Source organism: Choloepus didactylus, chromosome 24 (genome assembly GCF_015220235.1).
Source record: "Choloepus didactylus isolate mChoDid1 chromosome 24, mChoDid1.pri, whole genome shotgun sequence".
In the NCBI taxonomy this organism is placed as follows: Eukaryota; Metazoa; Chordata; class Mammalia; order Pilosa; family Megalonychidae; genus Choloepus; species Choloepus didactylus.
Window position 1 is genome coordinate 215,174 of NC_051330.1, and position 19,274 is coordinate 234,447.

Below are 19,274 nucleotides of genomic sequence, written 5' to 3' on the forward strand. Positions count from 1 at the left end.
TAGCCAGAGAAAAGCAAAACATTGCCTATAAAGAAATGCCAACTAGAATGACAGCATGTTTCTCATCTGAAACCATGGAGGCAAGAAGAAAGTGGCAGAGCAACTTTCAACTGCTGAGAGGAAATTGTCAGTCCTGAGTCCTACATACAGTGAAATTATTCTTCAGGGGTGAATGGGAAATAATGATATTCCCAGAGGAAGAGAAACTAAGATAATTTGTTGTTATCAGACCTACCCTTTCAAAACTTGATAAAAAGAGTTCTATGGACAGAAATATAATGAAGAAGGCTGGAACCTTCAGAAAAGAAAGAATAATAGAATGTGTAAAAGCAGAAGTAAATATAATAGATGACCCTTAATTTCATGAGTGTGCTGGTTTGATGTATTATGTCCCCCAAAATGCCATGTTCTTTAATGCATTCTTGTGGGGGCAGATGTATTAAGTGCTGATTAGGTTGGAATCTTTGGATTAGGTTGTTTCCATGGAGATGTGACCCACCCAACTGTGGGTGATACCTTTGATGAGATTATTTGCATGGAGGTGTGGTCCCCGCCATTCAGTGTGGGTTTTGCTCAGTTTACTGGAGCACTATAAGAGCTCAGACAGAAGGAGCTCAGTGTTGCAGCTGAGACAGATATTTTGGAGACAGTCATTGAAATCAGACTTTTGCTAGCCCAGATTTGTTCCAGAGAAGCTAAGAGAGATGAAGCTCAGAGTTTGCCCTGGGGATATTCTAAGACAGGACCCCCAGGCACTTGGAGAGGAATTTCCAGGGAGAAAGAAACAAGAACACACAGGAGCTGAGAGAGGAGCTGGAACACAACCCAGATCAGCAGACACCAGCCACGTGCCTTCCCAGTTAACAGAGGTTTTCCGGATGCCATCGGCCATCCTTCAGTGAAGGTGCCTTATTGTTGATGCCTTAGCTTGGACACTTTTATAGCTGTAAGACTAAATTTGTAACCAAATAAACCCCCTTTATAAAAGCCAATCCATTTCTGGTATTTTGTGTTCTGGAAGCATTAGCAAACTGGAACAATGAGTTTCTTTAATCACATTTTATGGTTGAAGCAAAGATGATAACACCATTTCACTAGTTTTACTTGTACTCATTTTGTGTCTCTCTAGTTGTGTGTATACCACAATTTTATTACATATAGATTGATGGAACCACCAGCACAATCAATATAGAATTAATGTTGCTCAGTTGTGGCCCTTTCTCTCTCTCTAGCTAAGCCAACTTGGCAGATGAAATTACTGCCCTCCCCCTATGTGGGATCTGACACCCAGGGGTGTAAATACCCCTGGCAACGTGGAATATGACTCCCAGGGAGAAATCTGGACCCAGCATCGTGGCTGAGAGATTCCAAAAGGAGCTGAGAGGTCACTCTGGTGGGCACTCTTATGCACAATTTAGACAACCCTTTTTAGGTTCTAATGAATTGGAATAGCTAGTAGTAAATACCTGAAACTATCAAACTACAATCCAGAACCCTTGAATCTTGAAGACGATTGTATAAAAATGTAGCTTATGAGGGGTGACAATGTGATTGGAAAAGCCATGTGTATCACACTCCCCTTTGTCCAGTGTATGGATGGACTAGTAGAAAAAAGGGGGCAAAAAAAAAAAAAAAAAAAGCACCCAGTGATCTTTTTAACTTTAATTGTTCTTTTTCACTTTAATTTTTATCCTTATTACTTTTGTCTGTGTGGTAATGAAAATGTTCAAAAATTGACTTTGGTGATGGACTCACAACTATATGGTGGTACTGTGAACAGTTGATTGTATGCTTCGTATGACTGTATGGTATGTGACTATATCTCAATAAAATTGAATTATTTAAAAAATATAAATGAATAAAGCAGAGTTAGAAAATCTAAATATATATATATATGGAATCATATACTATGTAACCTTTTGTGATTGGCTTTATTCACTCAGCATAATTCCCTTGAGATCCATCCAAGTTGTTGCACGTATCCCTAGTTCTTTTCTTTTTAGAGACTTTAAGAGACTTTGGAGTCCAAAGGAGCTTGGGCTTTCGTGAATAAAGCTGCTATGAACAATTGTAAACATGTCTCTGTATGAACATAAGTTCTCATTTCTCTGTGATAAATGCTCATATGTAAGGCAATTTCGAGATCTCAAAGGAACTGTGAAACTGTATCATTTACACTTTCACCATCAATGTATGAGTGACCCAGCTTCTCTGCATCTTCACCAGCATTTGGTGTTATGGCTAATTTAGTCATTCTGATAGGCATTCTGATAGCTCATTGTAATTTTGATTTGAATTTCCCTAATAGGTAATGATATTAAACATCTTTTCACATGCTTATTTGCCATCTGTATGTCCTGAAGTAGATTTTTGAAAATTTAAGAAGCATATTGTCATTGTTATTGCAACCATTAATAAATAACTTAAAGTTTAAAATAGAAAAATGGGAAATTAAATTTATCCATCAAAAAATCTATTTAACACAAACAAAGGTAGTAAAGGAGGAAGAGAGAAACAAAAAACTTATGAGATAAATAGAAAACAAATAGTAAAAAGGAAGAGATGAGTCACCCATTGGGCAATAATTACATCAAATGTGAATAGCTAAAATGTCCAATCAAGAGGCAGAGATTGAATTTAAAAATCAAGATCCAAGTATATTCTGAGTATGAGACCCACTTTAGATTAAAAAATGCCAATAGGCTGGCATTAAAAGGATGGAAAAGGATATTCGTTGCAAACAGTATATATACATAAGAGAGCTAGTGTAGCTGTAGCGATATTAGGCAAAGTAGACTTTAAGGTTAAAAATATTACTAGAGAGAAAGAGGGACATTTCATAATGATAAAAGGGTCAACCAGGAAGATATAAAAATTTTAAACTTATACATAGCTAACAAGAGAGCCCCAACATCCAAGCAGCCGAAACTGCCATAATTGAAATGAGAAATGGATGAGAAGATAATAACAGTTGAATATTTTGAGAGCCCACTCTCAATAACTGACAAAACAACAAGGAAAACAATCAGTAAGGGTAAGAAGACTGAAACAACCCTATCAACCAACTTGACCTAACTGACATGCAGGACACTCTCTCCCCAAACAGCAGAATACACATTTTTTCAAGAACTCATGGAACGTTTTCCAGGATGGACAATCTTCTTGGCCATTAAAAAGTCCCAATAAATCTAAAAGAATTGAAAGCATTCAGTGTAGGCTTCAGGCAACAATAGAATAAAATTACAAATCAAAACCAGAAAGAAATGTGGGAAATCCCAAATATTTGGAAATTACACACTTCTGAACTCCTGACTCAAGGAAGAAATCACAAAGAAAACTAGAAACTAGATTGAACTGAACTCAATTCAAACATCTTAGCATTTATGTGATGTCAATAACCTAGAGCTTAGAGGAAAATTTATGACTTTGAATGTCTATATTATAAAAGGGCAAGGTATCAAGCTGATAGACAGTTTTTCCACCTTAAGCAACTAGTAAAAGAGCAAACTGAACCCAAAAGAAGCAGAAATAGTGAAATAATAAAATCAGAGGCAAAATGAATGAAATACAAAATAGGAAAACAATAATTTCTTTAAAGAACAAAAGTTGTTTCTTTGAAAAAAAATCGATACAATTGACAAACTTCTAGCCACACTGACCAAAAAAGGAAGCAAAACAGAGCAAGAGAGTGATAAAAAAGACATTGATTACTAGAATCAGGAATCAAAGAGAAGACATCATTACCTACTTTACAGGTAACAGGTGATCAAGGCTAACAGCACACGGTAAGATGCTGTGTACCTGCAGGATGTGGTAAGAAGGGTGTGTCTCCTCTGTGGGATTCTTCCCCAAACCCATGACCTCAATGTAATCATGAGAAAACAGCAGACATTTAAACAGAGGCCAAGTCTACAAAATACCAGACCAGGACTGTTCAAATGTGTCAAGGTCTCAAAGAACAAGGAAGGATGGAGAAACTGCCGCCATTTGGGGGAGACTTAGACATGGCACCTAAATGCAATGCAGGGCTCTGGGTTGAAGCTGGGCAGAAACAGTGGGGAAATCCAATTACAGTGTGTAATTTGGTCAATAGTATGGTACCCATGTTAATTTCCTGGTTTCAATAACGGCTCTGTAAGATATTAACACCAAGGAAAGCCTGGGAATTCTCAGTACTGTATTTGCAACTCTCCTCAAAGTCCAAAATTTTATTAAATTTGAAAATTTAAAAAGACTATTTAAAGAGACTAAACGTGTTGTGTCATTCCATAGTATACACGGGGCCTGATCTAGACCACAGTGAGCCTGGGTGGGCGGGTGGCAAGCAGCAGAGGAAGAGTTGCCATCCCATATGCTCAAAACAGAGAAATCGGGAGCCAGCACGCACAGGCATAAAGTGGTGCCGCTTTCCCATTAGCCAGAATACAGAAAACTCAGCACAATTAAGTCTAGCTCAACGTGTCACCACTCCACTGTTCCTCCACTGTTGATTCAAAGAGCAAAGACACATGAACCTTTGATAAATTAACACAAACAAAGTTTTTAAGACACACGGATAAGGGCCCAATTAACCAAATGAGGAAGGAGGGAAGCGGCAACTATAGACAGCAATGGGCATCCAGGAAAACTTGTCCAAAACTTCTCTCTCCTATTGCTGGGCTCTGCCAGTTCAGTACTCTCAAGCCACCCAACTTTTAGGGGCAAATCTGGCAGAAAAGAAGATGGGAATGAAAACATCAACTCTCTGGGGAAAGAGCTGACCCACTTGTGGGGCTGGGGTGGCGGGAAGAGGTCCCCAGGAACACCACCCCAGCTTTCCTCAAGGCAACACTAGCTTCATGACCGTCTCCTACAACGTTTGTCCAAGGAACCAGTGAGGGGCAAGCAGCAAAATACTGGGAAACACCCGAGGTGGGCCAGCCCAGGGTGCATTTTTTTTTTTTTTTAACAGCCAGGCCAACCAAGCAAAGTGAAGATTGGGGGGACCAAGCCCCTCAGCCCATGAGATGGCCACTAGCAGATTATGAGAAGGCCCACTGGGCGTGCGGAGTTCTGCATCTTCTTCAAGTTCTTCCAGGATGACCTAACGCCAGGGAGGGAGAGCTGGAGGAGAGTCCCTGCAGCAGGACAGGGTGGGAGAACCTCTAGGCTGCAAGTCCTCAAGCTTACCTTTCAAGACCTTGTTGAGCCACCGGATCGCGGCTTGCTTCTCCGAGTCCAGGTCTTCACTGGTGACTCGGGAGCCTAGCTGGAGAGGCGGGGGCAGGATCAGCGGGTCCCTCCGCCTGCAGGGCAGCAGCAGAGGAACCTTACGTCTCCGGGGTGCAGCACTGCCAGAGGCGGGTGCACAATTCCTCAAGCTTTGTTTCTGCCCCGGGGGCGCACGTGAAACCTTTTCACCCTGGATCTTCCTCTCGGATGCTGATCCCACGGAGGCGGAAGAGCTGGACGTGTGGCCTTCCTCGCTCGCTTTCTTTGCTGGTGCCTGGGAGTGGGATGAGCCTGGACGACTTCTCTGCGGTGGGAAGAGACCTTGCGTGGAGCTGTACGAGCTCGTGATGGCGTTTCTTTTGCTGCATGAGCTCATGAAAGAAGGCTGGGATGTCTTAACCAGGCTGTCTTCTGAACTTTGGGAACAGAGATCTCTCTTCAGAGGCCCTGGCCTGGGCACGAAGGAAGAGAGGACGCCGTTGACCAGCTGGGGCTTAAACGCAGACTGCACGCGCCCGCTGCCATCGGGCCGACTCTCGGGCTCTCGGTGGTCTCCCTCTTGCTTTCCTACGCCTTTTCTGTGCTCACCGAGAGCCGTCAGGTCTCCCTCTTCCTTGGCTGTCTCTGTATTGTTCTCTTCCAGGGCCCGTATTAGGGTCTCTGTCACACCGGGGTGTGGGAGGTGAGTTGCCAGTGTAGACCACAAATAGACAACTGTCTGTTTCAGTGCCAAACGGAGAGTCGATTTCTCCTTAGCAGGTGCCATCTTCAGCATAAATGAGGTGCAGAACATCTTGGAGCTGCCCGCGGGCAGTGCTGGCTTCGGGTAGCCACTCCTGGCCGCGGGGGAAAAGAACCCCATAAATAAACCCCGGTCCAGTCGAAACGGGTGACGCCGCCGCTGAACTATGACAAACCCACGGAGGCGGCGGCAGCAGGCTGACCCCACAGGCCCCTCGTTCGACAGCCTGCAAGCTGGTTCGTCGGCAGGGGCAGCGCCGTGATCCTGGCAAGCCTGGGGAGCTCCGCCGGCAGCGCGGGCGGGCCAGCGGCCGTCGGGTTTCCTCGGCAAGTCCCCGCCCCGCGGATGCGCGGCCGGCGGCCGAGGGCGAAGCCGGCTCAGGTAATTGCCCATGAGGAGCAGTTCTGCACGGGCGCGTCCTTCGGATGGCGTCTGTGGCTCAGAGAGGTTTCCGTTAGCTGCGGAAGGGGTCCAAAGCCAAGCGCACACTGTTGGGTGTGCCGCCTGTGACGCGCTGTTGGAACGCGTGAGCAAAGAAAGGAAGCGCCAAAGCACGCGCGGAGGAGGGGCGCGCGCGAAAGGGCGCGGGGCCAGCCCCAGCTGTACTCCCTGCACTTCCCGACCTGCCGCTGTTTGGCGCGAGGGAGACCGGCTTATTGGGAGGGGCAGCCGCTCTTCCCCGGATCGTGCCCGGCCTCCTTCTGGGGACGGTGCAGGATTGGGGGTCCCGAGCTCGGGTGCAGGAGCGCGGGGCTCCAGGCTTAGCAGGACTTACTGGAGGAGGTAGCGTGTCCGCTCGTCCTTCCCCCGAGTATACCGGAGGAGCGAGCCGCTCTCAACTCGAGCGCACGGGAGCTGTCCAAGGTGAGCGCATCCGCCGGTGTGGCGCCGCCGACTGCGGGTCGGAAAAGGCCAAGTGAGCGATGCCAGAGCCCTGGGGTCGCCGCCCTCACCCTCTTCCCTTCCGAAGGAATCTCCTTTTCCAGGGACTTCTCCTTGCCCCTCCCCCCTTCCCTGGGTAGTATGGATTCTAGACATACGTCTTAATGACCAGAGTCAGATTTTAGAGGTACCAAATGGAAATCCTTTTTAGACTGCTTAAGGCCATTCAGCCAGAAACAGTATTATTTGGTGCCTAAAACCTATTCCCTGTTTTGAAGCTTAAGCTTTGCTAATACTGTTACCCTAGTTTTCTTCTTAACAAATCTGTTAAGTCTTGTGTCATTGCTTTTCAGTAAGTCTATGTGGTTCCTTAAGGTAAATCAAGTCTGATTTGTGTCAGATGATTTTCATTCTAGCAGGAAAAACACAATCACAGAATTGTGGTCAAGAGTACTCCATTTACCCTGATTTAGCTTGAGATGTTAAAAGTCTTCTAGGTCAACGCTATAAAGAGGTGTTACATTTCCAGGTGATTCTTGGAACCCTGTTTAGCCCATAAAGTGCCCTCAAGGATGACATAATCACTAGGTACTTTCTCACACAACCAGGAAATGCCTTTATTCAGTTGTTTCTCAGAAGATCCACAAACTACCACTCCCCATTTAGGATTCAGTTCTCTCCATTCCTTGGCTCTGACATACCCATGTGCACAAAACTACTGAGTATGGCTTCCCCTGAAACTTGGAGGGCATCTGACATGTGATTGTTTTTTTTTTCCCCTCTGTGTTGTTTTGCCTTTTTTTCTTTTGTCCATAGCACCTATTCATGACCCTCTACTTCCATTTAGCAGCTAAAAAGAATAAAAATGGTGCCCCATCCGATGGAAAGGACCACTTTCAAAGCACTAAAGGGCTAGAAGCAGAAAGGGGAAGAGAAAATGGTGTTCCCCATCCCCAACACTGAAGTGCCCTCCAAACCCTGACCTCCTCCCCCAGCCAGGCTGTGGTGAGCTGACGCTGTTTCCAGGGAGTGGCTGCTGAGGGATGGGACAGCCACCACTGCTGGCACGGAGAGCAGAGGCATCCCCAAGCCGCTGAGCCTGGAGTCACACCACGAGGTCACGTCCTGCACTGCCCCATGCTTCACTTTCCTAGTACACAGAATGAAGATTAAACAGCACCTACCTCTAGGGCTGTGGTGAAGCCAGTGGATTACGAAGGAGCCAGAACCTCGTGCTCATTCACCCCTGTATCCTGAGTGCCTGCCTCAGAGTAGGAGTGCAAGAAATAACCGCTGAATGAACAAGCAAGTAAATGAACACCTGGAGTGCTTATCACAAAAGCTGGCACACAGTCAGAACCAATAAATAATAATGGCAGTGGGAATAAGCACCCCAGCACAGGTGGAAAGAGGATGCACAGAGAAGGGGTGCACAGCTCTTCCTCTGCATAACTTAGCTAAGTGCCATCTCCTAGTGAGATCTTATTTTCTATAGGTATAAATTATATGAAATTGAAAGTACATGCTAAAAACCATTCATAAAAGCTCACTTTATGCAGAATTGTTGAAAATAATATGAATCCCTCCAAATTAAATATATATGGGGGATCCCAAAAGAGCATCGTTTTAAAGATAACCAGTGTGGGGCCTGTGGTCACATGGCACAGTATGACCACAAGGTGGCGCCACCACGTAGGCGGATACAAATGTATCCCGGGCTTGCTGCGTTCCAGCGGCGCAGCCTCTGGAAGCGGCTCCAACGACGGCTGTGCTGCTTTAACATGCTCATTGCAGCGCGAGCTGATGCACACGAGGTGGCGGCATTAGTGCCAGAGCGGAGACACAAACAAGAATCCGTGCTTGACGGTGGAAAGGAACGTGATAAAATGTTAGCAAGAAGCCAAAGCTTCTGCCCCAATACACTGGGCTACAGTTTGAGAGAGGAAGAGATCCCTGTGAGAGACGAGACACTGTCGAGAATGGCAATATTGAAGTAGAAATACAAATACACGTCATATGGGCTCCAAGACACACACACACACACACACACACACACACACACACACACACACACACACACACACGGGTCTAAGGAAAGGCTGGCCTAGATGTGCACTATTCCAAATAAAATGGAACCTCCTTGAAAATTGACTCAGTGATCCTAAACCTGTCTCCAGCACCAGATAGAAGGAATCAAATCCCGCTCCCTCCCACAGCCCTTTTAGCCCTTTGAAGAGGGGCACTGCCTCCGTTTGGGCCAATTTCAGGATAACTGAAGCCATAGGCATGCCCTGAGGACGGAATAAGGATGAACACGCAGGGTGGGCTGGTGAGGGTGCGATCAGCCTGCTAGGTGCGCAGCTCAACTTGGGTGGGTGGGAACTTCCTCTTCCTTCCACTCAGAAGGACCCCCTGAATCCTGGGGCAGCGCCTCCAGCCTCGAGAGGGGCAGCACAGCTGTAAGGTCTCAGGACAGACTGATTCGTTCCTCCTTCCCTTCCTCTCTTTCAATCCCTCCCTCCCTTCTTCCTTTCCTTCCTTCTTTTTTTCCCTTTTCCCACTCAAAAGAAGTCACACTATACATTTTGTTCTGTCACTTGCTTTTTTTCACCTAATGGTATCTCATGGGCATCTTTCCGTATCGGTACATACAGGATAATCCCATGCTTTTTAATGGCTGTCTGATATTCCATTCTATACTCCTAGAGCTTCTCTCTTGCTTATAGCTGTGGAGATTTTTGACATTTACACTCTACAACTCAGAGGCACAGGAATATAAGTTTCTCTATCCATAACTGAATTAAGTAACTCTCAGCCACCATCCCTCATTCCCACAGATGCTGTCTTGGTTTCCCGTCTTCTAAGACAAATGCCACCCAGTGGGTTGGTGTAACAGCAGGAATCTACCGGCTCGCGGTTCCCGAGGCTGGAGGGCTGGCTTCCTGCCAGGGTGCAGAGCATTCCAGCTGGCAGTGATCCTTGGGTTCCTTGGCTTTCCCGTCACACGGAAAGGCCCTCTCCTTTCTCTTCAGGGTTCTGTTGACCTCCAGCCTCTGGCTCCTTCGTGTGGCTTTCTCTTCATGAAGTCTCCAGGAATAGGATTAAGGGCCATCTCTCTGTTGGGCCACATCTCAACTAAAAATACCACCTTCAGAAGGATCCATTTAATGAGTTCACACTCACAGGAGTGGGTTAATGTGGAGAACATGTGTTTCACACACACACACACACACACCCCAGGATACATAACTCAGCCTACCACAAACACTGTACACAAACCTCCCCCTACAATTTGTTCAGTTATTTCTGGATTACCATCAGCTCTTCCAGGACGATCTCAGGCTTCTTTGGGGAAAGCTTGGTCTGTCGAGGTTTCTGCCCGTTATCCATCAGCTCCCCTTCTTCCTGAGGGTGATCTAGGTTGGACGTGCTGGAGGCTCCCCAGAGTTCACCCTCCATCCCCAGCAGCACCCACTGCAGGCTTGGGGGCCCCTCTTTCTTTGACCACTGGTGAGTGGCTGGCCAGCCTGGGGCCTTTTCCAGATCATGCTTGTAGACTTGTCTCTGCTGGGTGTGCATGGGTGGCAGAAACGGGTGCAGGGACCCCTCTCCAGGCTGCCAGGCACACGCTGCCCAGGGCTCTCTCTGCCCTTGGGTTCACCTCTCCAGACGTCTCCCTCAGCTCATGCTCGTCCCCTCTCCACAGGCCATGTGGATCCAGCACTGTACTTCTCCGAGGAGCCCACATCATTCCCAGGTAACCCCCAGGCAGACAAGGCACTGCCCCCAAGCTCTGAGATATCCCCCAAGCGTCATCTCGTGACTCCTCTCCCTTCCCCTTTCTGAGCAAAGACCCAAGAGCTGAGGACACCGAGTGCCTCTGGAGACCCAGGCCCCATCTGATTCCTTTTTGGTCCTCTCCCAGTATCTTCTCATCTTTGCCAGGGGAAAGGGAAAGGGTTCTTATGTCACAGCTGCTCCCCCCACCCTGGCCCCCGCACTGTGGATAGATTTCATAAAATCTGTGGTTTGAGTCCTTTCAGCTTGGTCTTGTTTTGGAACTTAAACAAAAATTATTTCTTTTCCCAGCGCCTCACTCTTGCAAATCAAAAGCCCTCTAGTTTTCAGAATATTTTCTCTGCTTTGTGCTTTAAAACAATCTGAAATTCAAAGCTGAGTCGTTACTCCCCTGTGATCTCCCTCTGCTTCCCGTCCTCCCACAGGGACTCTGGGCACCTGCATGAAGTAGGGGTGGGGACCCAAGAGCACAGGAAACAGGGTCTCCTGAAGCTCACACTCATAACCAGCACAGCGTCACTTTTGCTAAATTCTGTTAAAGTAAGACAAGAGGCTATCCCATAATCAAAGGGAGGAGAAATCAACTTCAACTCCTGATGAAGGAACCACAAAGTCACACTGCAAATAAAGGGCACAGATTTTAGAGAGGTGCTGGACTGTGGCCATCTTTGCAATCTACGATATTAACAGAAAGAAAAAAATGTAATAAAAATCACTTGATTAATTCATAAAAAGAAAGAAGGAATAAATGAACAACACGAAGATAGGGAAAATAGAAAACAAATGGGAGGATGGTAGACTTAAATCCAAATATATCAGTAAGTGCATTAAATATAAATGAATTAAAGACAAAGGATATTGGTCTGGATTCTTTTGAACAGCCAACTACATGCAGTTTACAAGGCAATCATTTTAAATACAAGGCCAGAGCTGCAGTCAGTTCTCCTCTAAGTTTGGATTACTTGAATTTGTTTCAGCATAATTCACATATTATGGAAAAATCTGAACATAATGCAAAATTCTTGTTTGCTTATTTGTGATTTTGTCTTTAAGAAACACACTAGGTGAATACAGAAAATTGCATCTGGTCCCATCTGAATTCATCTGTACAGGAATGAACAGAAACTACACACCCCGACATCTAACAGCTATGTCAGTTCACCATTTGCATGTTATAAGGAACACCAATCCACATCTGCCGTGGCAACTTTTCCTCTGATCTCTGAGAGACCCCCTTCCATCACTTCATAATAATTCACAATTTACAACCACTTCCACGAGCAAACTTGAGGTCTTGTTCAGAATAAAGTGCCGTATTTATTTTAGTGTTTATATATTTCTTAATCATTTAGCATGTGTGAAACTGTGCTACTGAATTTCTGAAACACTTTTATGGAGATAAATCTTACAATCTGTATGTTTAACATGTATAATTCATTGGTTTCTAGTATATTCAGAGTTGTGCAACCATTACCACAATTAATTTTAGAATATTTTAGTCACTTATAAAGAACAAAACAAAATATACCCTTTAGCTATCATCCTCCAATAGGCCCACAACCTTTCTGTCTCTATTAATTTACCTTTCCTGGACATTTCATATAAAGGGAATCATATAGTGTGGGTTATTTGAGACTGGTTTATTTCATGTAGAATAATATTTTCAAAGTTCATCCATGTTGTAGCATGTATCAGTAATTAATCCCTTTTTATGGTCAAATTTAGTCTGTTACTAAATACATGGTTTGCAAATAGTTTCTCCCATTCATTGGGTTGTCTTTTCACTTTCTTGATAATGTCCTTTGATGCATAAAAACTTTAATTTTGATAAATTCAATTTATGTATTTTTATTTTGTTGCTTTTGTGCTTTTGGTGTCATATCTAAGAATCCACAGCCAAATTTGAAGTCACAAAAATTTATCCCTATGTTTTCTCCTCTAACATTTTGACTTTGGATCCATTTTTAATTATTTATGTATGGTGTGAGGTAGAGGCCCAGCTGCATTCCTTTGCATGTGGATATCCAGCTGTCCCAGTACCATCTGTTGGAAAGACTATTCTTTCCCCACTTAAAGGTCTTGGCACCCTCATCAAAAGTCATTTGACTATAGATTTATTTCTGGACTCTCAATTCTATTCCATTGATTTCTATGTCTATCCTTATGCCAGTACCATATTGTCTTGATTACTAATGCTTTGCAGTAAATTTTGAAATTGGGAACTATGAGTCCTCCAACTTTGTTCTTTTTCAAGATTATTTTAACTATTTGCGGCCACTTGAGTTTCCACATGAATTTTAGAAACTCTTGTAAATTTTTACAAAGAAGCCATCTGGTACTCTGATATGGATTTCATTGACTCTGTACATCACTTTTGAGGGTATTATCATCTTTACAATAATAAGTCTTCTGATCCATGAACATGGGTTGTCTTTCGATTTAAATCTTCTTTAATGGAATTGTTTTTTAAATTTCCTTTTCAGATTGTTCATTGCAAGTGTGTAGAAATACAATCATTTTTGTACATTGATCTTATAACCTACAGCCTTGCTGAACTCATTTATTAGTTCTAACAGATTTTTAGTGGCTTCCTTAGGATTTTCTATACACAAGATCATGTCATCTGCAAGTACAGTTTACTTTGTCTTTTCTGATACAGATGCCTTTTATTTAATTTTCTTGCCTAATTTCCCTGGCTATAACCTCCAATATAATATTGATAGGAGTGGTGAGAGAAAACATCCTTGCTTTCTTCCTGATCTTAGGGAGAAAGCATCCAGTCTTTCACCATTAAGTATGATATGAGCTGTGAGTTTCTTCACTCTTTATCAGGTTGAGGAAGTTCCCTTCTATTCCTAGTTTGTTGAGTATTTTGGTCATGAAATGCTGTTAGATGTTGTCAAATGTTTTTCTGCATCAGTTGAGATGATGATGTGGGTGTATTTTATTCTGCTGATATGATGTGTTACTGTGCTGGTTTGGAGCTGTCTGTACCCCAGAAAAACACGTTCTTATACCTAACCCATTCATGTAGGGATGAACCCATTGTAAGTAGGACCATTTTGATGAGGTTACTTCAGTTCAGACGTGTCCCAAATCAATCAGGATGGGTCTTAATCCTATCACTGGAGTCCTTTATAAGAGAATGAAATTCAGACACACAGAGCAAGAGAAAGCCACAGAGGGGGCAGCCAGAGGCTGAACATCAGTGGAACCCAGAAGGGAAGGGAAGGGCCAGGGGACACCGCCTTGTGCTTTGCCACGTGACAGGCTAAGAGAAAGGATCGCCAGCAGCCAGCCCCAGAACTCCACAGTCATTGTGAAGAAAACATTGCCCTGGTTTGGAATTTTGTCCTAACCTCAAAACCATGAGCCATTACAGTCCCACTGTTTAAGCCATCCCTTTGCATGGTATTTGCTTGAACAGCCAAGGACACTAAAACAGTTACAGTAATTAATTTTCAGGTGTTAGACCAACCTTGCATTGCTGGGATAACTCCCATTGTGTATAGTGTATAACTCTTTTTATATGTTTCTGGATTAGGTGTTGTGATGGTTAGGTTCATGTGTCAACTTGGCCAGATGACCCAGCTGTCCGGTCAAGCAAGCACTGGCCTAACAATTGCTGTGAGGATGTTTGAGGCTGGTTAATAAACCAATAGGCTGGTTTATTAAATCATCAGTCAATTGACTGCAGCTGTGACTGATGACTCACCAAAGGGCGTGTCTTCCACAATGAGAGAATGCAATTGGCTGGATTTAATCCAATTAATCAGTTGAAGACTTATAAGCAAGACAGACAGAGGACCTTCACTTCTTCTTCGGCTGCCCAGTGAAGCATTTCCTGAGGAGTTCATCAAAGTTGCCGGTTCGTTTCCTGAGGAGTTCATCGGACATCTTCCTTGGAGTTGACAGTTTGCTGACGGCTCTACAGAATTTGGACTCATGCATACCCACAGTTGTGTGAGTCACTTTTACAATTTGATAATCAGAGACACCTCTCATTGATTCTGTTTCCCTAGAGAACCCTAACTAATACAGGTGTCTCTATTCCTAAAACATATTTCTCTGTAGTTTTCTTTCCTTGTGATGTCTTTCTCTATATTTGTTATCAAGGTAATGCTGGCCCCCTAGAATGAGTTGGGAAGGGTTCCCTTCTATTTTTTAAAAACGTTTGTGAAGAACTGGTTTTCATTCTTTAAGTGATTGGTAGAATTCACCAGTGACATGAAGCCATCAGGGCCTGGGCTTTTCTTTGTGGGTACTTTTTAAATTACTAGTTCAGAGTCTTTACTTTTTAAATAGGTTTTTTGGGTTTTCTATTTCTTTTTGAGTCAATTTTGTTAGTTTGTCTCTTTCTAGAAATTTGCCTATTTCATCTAAGTTTTCTAATTTATTGGTATATCATTGTTCATAGTATTTCTTTTTAATTCATTTTATTTCTGAAAGTTCAATAGGAATGCCCCATCTTTCATTTCTGATTTTTGTAATTTGAGTTTTCTATCTTTTTTGTGTGTGATCAGTCTAGGTAAAGACTTTTCAATTGTGCTGACATTTCTAAAGACTAACCTTTGGTTTTAATTTTCTCTATTGTTTTTCCATTTGCAATTTCATCAATTTCCACTCTAATATATATTATTTCCTTTATTATGCTTGCTTTCAGTTTAGTTTGTTCCTCTTTTTTCAGTGACTTAAGGTAAACGGTTAGATTACTGATTTCAGATCTTTCTTCTTTGTTAATATAGGCATTTAAATCATTAAGTTTCCCTCTAAGCATGGCTTTATCTGTATCACATAAGAATTTGATCTGTTATGTCTTTGCTTTCACACAACTCAAATTATTTTTATTCAGTTTTACTGAGATATATTCACATACCATACAGTCATCCATGATGCACAATCAACTGCTCACAGTACCATCATGTAGTTGTACATTCATCACCAGAATCAAATTTTGAACATTTTCATTACTCCAAAAAGAAAGAAAATAAGAATAAAAAATAGAAGTAAAAAAGAACACCCAAATCATTCCATCTCCCCCATTCCACACTATTTTTCATTTAGATTTTGTCCCCACTTTTCTACTCATCCATCCATACACTGGATAAAGGGAGTGGGACCCACAAGGTTTTCACAATCACTGTCACACCATGTGAACTACCTAGTTATACAACATCTTCAAGAACCAAGGCTACTGGGCTGCAGTTTGACAGTTTCAGGTATTTCCTTCTAGCTGTTCCAATGTGCTAAAACCTAAAAAGGGATACCTATATAGTACATAAGAATAACCTCCAGAATGACCTTTGACTCCATTTGAGATCTCTCAGCCACTGAAATTTTATTTCATTTCATTTTGCTTCCCCTTTTTGGTCAAGAAGATGTTCCCAATCCCAAATGTCAGGTCCAGGTTCATCCCCGGGAGTCATGTCCTGCATTGCAAGAGAGATTTACACCCCTGGGAGTCAGGTCCCATGTAGGGGGGAGGGCAGTGAGTACATCTGCCAAGTGGGCTGGGAGTGAGGCACAGCTGGGCAACAAAGAGGTTCTCTGTGGGAGACTCTTAGGCACAATTATAATTAGGCTTAGCTTCTTCTTTGCAGTAACAAGCTTCATAAGGGCACATCTCAAGATCAAGGGCTTGGTGTACTGGTAGTTCTCAATGTTTGTGAGAATATCAGTAATAACCCAGGTGAGGACGTCCAACATTTCTGCATTTTTCCCCAGTTCCTTGGGGGGGGGGGGGGTACTGCAAATAAATTTTTATTCTCTGCCCAAATTACTTTGGGATGTATTAATATTACCTATCACTTCCTATTCAAAGTTCCATGTAATTATGGTGTTTGAATAAACTGACCATACAAGTTAATTTATTTAATGTGCTGCAGAAAATATATATCCTGTACCAAATAAACATCTCTTCCCTTGGTCTCATAAAGAAGTTGAAGTTTGAAAACATCAATATCATCCTTTATCCCTAGGCCTTAGTCCTAACCAGATCCACTTCATTCATATCTCTAATTGAGGTCTGGACTCTTGTTCTGGTTTGCTAATGCTGTCATTTTGCAAAACACCAAAAATGGATTGGCTTTTATAAAGGGGGTTTATTTGGTTATAAAGTTACAGTTTTAAGGCCATAAAGTGCCCAAGGTAAGGCATCAATAGGGTACCTTCACTGGAGAAAGGCCATTGCATCTGGAAAACCTCTGTTAGATGGGAAGACATGTGGCTGGCATCTGCTTGCTCCCAGGTTGCCTTCTCCAAAATGTCTCTGTAAGCTGCAGCTCTGAGTTCCTTCTGTTTGTCAGCTGTTTTATATGGCTCCAGTGATTCAATTAAGACACACCCTGAATGGGTAACACCTCCATGGAAATTATCCAATCAAAGCTCTTGCCCACAGTTGATTGAGTCATATCTCCATGGAAACATTCAATCAATAGGTTCCAACCTAATCAACACTAATACATATGCCCCCACAAGATTGCATCAAAGAACATGGCATTTTGGAGGACATAATACATCCAAACCAGCACAACTCTTTTCAGGTTTTTTAACAGTTGCTGTATGATGCAATACTGACATTCATAACTGCTGAGCTCTAGCTCTGAGTTGCAGGCGTCACACAGATACCAAAAGTTCCAGAGACTGATCAGGTTATACACAAAGAGCTCAGCATCTCAGAATTTGGAGATAACCATTACAAGTCAGGAACAGATGTGACTGCTGTAAGAGCTTACAATCTAGGGACCATTACAACTGCTCCCCTGACAAGCTGTGCTCTAAGACTCAATTCTCAACAGTTTATTCATTGTAGTTAGTCCATATTGGTGACAACTCAAATTATTTCTAATGTCCTTGTGATTTCTTCTTTGATCCATTGGTTATTTATGAGTGTGTTGTTTAATTTCCTCATGCTTGTAAGTTCCCCAAATTTCTTTCTGTTTTTTCTAAATTCATTCCATTATGGTCAAAAAGTACTTTGCATTATAGTAATGCTTTTAAATTCACTGAGGTTTGTTTTGTGGACTAACTGATTGTCTATCCTGGAGAATGTTCCACGTGCACTCAGAGGAAAGCACATAGTGCTGTTGTTGGGTGGCGTGTTCTATGGGTGTTTGTTGCGTCTAGTTGGTATTTAGCGTTGCTCAAGTGTTCTATTACCTTGTTGATCTTCTGCCTGGTTGTTCTATCCATTATTGAAAATGCGTTACTGAAATCTCCAATATTATTGCTGAATCATCTATTTCTCCTTTCATTTCTGTCAGCTTTTGCATCATGCGTTTTGGTGCTCTGTTGTTAGGTGCATGTTTGTTTATAATTCTTATATCTTCCAGGTGAATTGAACTTTTTATCATTATAAAATGTTCCTATTTATCTCTAATAACATTTTTTGTTCAAAGTCTATTTTGTCTGATATAACTATAGATACTCAGCTTTCTTCTGGTTGCTGTTTGAATAACATATCTTTTTCTATTTTTTTTTTTTTTACTTTCAGTCTATTTCTATCTTTGAATATAAACTATGTAGATAGCATATAGTGGGGTTTTGTATTTTTATCCAGTCTGACAATTTCTGCCTTTTGACTGGATTGTTCAATCCATTCACTTTAAATATTATTATTGATATAGTTGGATTTATGTCTTCCATTAAAATTTTTGTTTTCTATATTTCTTGTGTCTTTTTCATTCCTCTATTTCTGTTAAACAGCTTTCTTTTGCATTATGTGAATATTTTAATGTAACCTTTTAATTTTGAAATTTTTTCACTAATTCTTTTTTAGTTATTTCCTTAGTAGTTGCTCTTAGACTTAACATATACATCTAACTTATCAGAATCAACTTCAGTTTTATGCTAACTTAAAACAATGAGATATAGAAAGTTACTCCTATAGAGATGTAGTCCCTTTCCACCCTTTGTGGTATTATTAATATACATATTACATCTATATATGTTACAAGCCCAACAATACATTGTTACAATTACTTCTTTATATAATTTTATGTCTTTAAAGAAGCTGAGAAAAGAAAGGAGAGAAAGTCAGCCTTCTAATTTACCATTTCTGGTTCTTTTTTTTATCTTGTTTTGTTTTGTTTTGTTTGTTCCTGTGGCTTTCAGTTACCATCTGGAATCATTCTCTTAGCCCAGTACAGCTTTGCTCCCATCCTTCTTCTCTGTGCTCTTATTGGCATACATTTCTATATGTTATAGACCCAACAGTACATTCATAAATGTATTATTTTATGCAATTACATTTTAAATTAGTCAAGAAGAAAAGAAATAGGCACTTGAACTGTCATTTATAATAACATAATTACCTTTACTGGTTGTATTAATTAGTGTTCTCTAGGTAAAGAGAATCAACAAGAGATTTATAAATAAAAGATTTAATAAAAGTGTCTCACACAACCATGGGGATGCATGAGTCCAAATTCTGTAGGGCAAGCAGCAAACCGGCAACTCCAATGAGTGTGTTCAATGAACTCCTCAGGCAGTGAACTGGCAACTCTGATGATCTCAGGAAACGCTTCACTGGCTAGCCAAAGAAGAAGTGAAGTTCCTCTATCTGTCTTCCTTTAAAAGTCTTCAACTGATTGGATTCAATCCAGCTGATTGAATTCTCTCATTGTGGAAGACATGCCCTTCA